This window comes from Amia ocellicauda, chromosome 2 (genome assembly GCF_036373705.1).
Source record: "Amia ocellicauda isolate fAmiCal2 chromosome 2, fAmiCal2.hap1, whole genome shotgun sequence".
Classification (NCBI taxonomy): Eukaryota; Metazoa; Chordata; class Actinopteri; order Amiiformes; family Amiidae; genus Amia; species Amia ocellicauda.
The window spans coordinates 21831291-21834469 of NC_089851.1; positions in this window are offsets into that span (position 1 = coordinate 21831291).

A 3179-nucleotide genomic window follows, 5' to 3' on the forward strand; every position below is an offset into this window, starting at 1 on the left:
TGTCACAAACAGTTTCTTCCAAAATAAAATGTTGATGCAAAACGGTTACATGGGTTTGTTCATGAACAAGCTGGTTAATCAAAAGATTTAAACAAGATTCAGCTGTTTAGGGAATACAAAAAAAATCATCGGAAGCACTGCCCAAGGGGGAGGGGTTTCTGCACACTTCTGTAGGAGCCCGATCGAAAATGTCACTCTATCAAAGCTGCCATTGGCCCCTGCGCACATCACTCAGAACAGGTCCCTTCCCACTTCCTGTTTGATAAAAGGTGACGTCTGCGCAGGTTCGTCCTCTTTTGCCATTTTGCTGGACCCGAGAACGTGAGCTCTCTGTGTCTGTGTGTTGCATTAGACCTTAAAAACTGCATATTTCGGCTGGCTGGCTTCACTAATAGTGTTGTTCACTACCGTTTCGCTACATCTGTGTCTCTATTGTGTCTTATTAGTTATATTTATAGGTTTCAGTTTCGGTTCACAAATAGAGCATTTAAAAATAATTATCGTGTTAATATAGTGCCATATATTATCCGCTTTCTTGCTGTGTTGTTTTTTTGTCTACAAGGCTTTTTCCTACACAGCAGGAGCACTAGCAGCAGCAGTAAAATCTGAGGCCCAGCCGCCCGGCCTAAGCCTCGGTCTGTTGTAAGAGATCTCGCCTGTGAGAGGTGCTTCTTCACCGGCTTGTGCCCGCACTACAGCCTGCTGCTGTGGTCTGGCCCACCCATACACCTCCCAGCAACTCCAAACTATAACAGTTGGCAACTCCCTGTAGTTTCAGGCCCGTCCACCCCTCTTCTGAGGCATGGTGTGGATGCAAGTGAGGGACCCGTTGCAGTGTGTGACACTTTGTGTCGAAATCGCCGCTCTCCCGGAGAAGCACCGGGGATTCTAATCCCCACACTTCCTAGTACCAAAGGAAAATGGCAGTTACCACCATATCTTGGATTGGAGAAGCCTGAACCGCCATCAACCTGCGCACCATGTCCCAGGCCATCAAGTTCCTCTGCTTCACCTTCGAGGGCCAAGCATTCAAGTTTGCTGTTCTCCCCTTTGGCCTGTCACTAGCCCCATGCCCTTTTTCCAAGTGCATGGACATCGTGTTCGCCCCTATGCATTGCCAGGGGGTCCACATCTTCAATTATGTGCTGGCGCCAGAGAGAGTTGCCTCCATACACATGTGTCTCTCCCTCGTCTGACTGAGAGCTCGCGTCAGGGTGTGCTCCTCAGACTGTGTCATTTCCTGCCAGTCCTACGGGACAACACATCGGTGGTTGCTTACAGGCAACGAGGTCTCCAGTTGCGCAGACTGTACTGTCTAGCACGCCATCTGCTTCTGTGGGCGCAGTTACGGCTCCACTCTATCTGGAGTAGGCCCCCCAGTTTTGGATTGGCACCTCCACACACTTGTGATACAACAACTGTGGAACCAGTTTGGCAGAGCGAAAGTGGATCTCTTTGCTTCGGCAGAGTCCACCCACTGCCCACTATGGTACTCCATCCAAGACCGCTCAGGAACCCTAGGGATCGATGCGCTAGACCAAGTGTGCCTGCGCTGTCTCCTTTACGTGTTCCCACCATTCCCCCTTCTCCCCGATGGTCCTGCAGAAGGTCAGGAGAGAACAAGCCCCTACCGGTCACCTCGGGGCAGGCTCCCTTATCAGCTCGCTGCCTCCTCCCTTGTGACGGTTTTGTTATACAGTAACCCCTGCCCCTTGGGTAGTGCTTCCAACTTGAAAGACAACGATAGGTTGTGAATGCAACCCCGCTTATCTGAAAAAGAAAGCTCTGCCCAAGGGTTGCAAGGTCGCGCGGGAGTCCTGGCTCCCGGCAAAAGAGGACGAACCTGCGCAGCAGTCACGTTTTATAGAATAGAAAGTGGGAAGGGACCTGTTCTGAGTGACTTGCGCAGGGGCTAATGGCAGCTTTGATAGAGTGACATTTTCGATCAGGTTCCTACAGAAGTAATCAAGCGATTATTAAAAATATCCATTGGATGGATTGGTTAACCTACCCATTGCATTGTATTACATAGACGTACAACATTCAACTGTATTAATATTTAGTGTCATATTGTTTTTCAAGAAAAAATAAAGCACACGTAATATAATATATTGCTAAATGTAAGGTATGTACATTGTATTATACTTATTTGAATGTATTTGATTGTGAATATAACACATGTTGTGATTTTAACATTTATTACACTTAATATTTCTTATTTTGCAGAGTTTATGCAACAGGGCAACTACTTTCTGTATAAAAAGTTCTCTTGGGATGCATAGTATGAGTTCTCTTTCCAAGAATGGAAACATTCTTTCCCCCAGCTGTTGCTAGCTGTGAATGCGTATTTTATTATTATTTTTTTTTTTGGATGGCTGTGAAACAGGCCTATAGCTCTTGTGGGAAGAAAAGCTGGGCAGTAGATTTGACTACTTTCATAAGGAATATGGTTAATTAAATCTAAAAATGTGTTTTAAATGTGTTAGCCAAAATGCAAAATGTCACAGGAAGGTATTTGATATGGAAATGCACAGTAGACAGTCTATATTTGTCATTATAATTTGCTGTTTAGTGTAAAAAATGGAAACCAGGTCTGAAGCCATTCTTGGGGCTGTACTTTGATTGGCTTAAATATTGTAGTAGCTGAACTGATACAAAAAAAGTTGAAATAATTAAAACCACAGCTCTCTCTCTCTCTCTCTCTCTCTCTCTCTCTCTCTCTCTCTATATATATATATATATATATATATATACTATATATACTTTATTTTATTTAATGAAAAAAGTCACGAATGGCTTATTATTCCTTACAGCCCCACACAGGATGTAGGAGAAAATAAATAAGAACAAATTATCAATTATCAAAACCATTATCAAAACAATTTTAATTTATAATGAAGTCATACATAATATATTCCATATAAGTCACGTAACATTATCATGGTGATTATAAAACAATTGCAGACATTTAAAACACAATGTATGTGAATATTATTTTTTATCAAATACCAAACATGAGGTGTAAACTATGGTACATTTAACAAATATATATGTCAGGTAATTCAGGATAACAAATACTAGATAATATTTTTGATAATTTATCAGAGGCCTTAGTACCTCAGAGTGCATAATTTCCAAGAAAACGTTTTTTTTTAGTTTTTAATAAGATCTGTTCATGC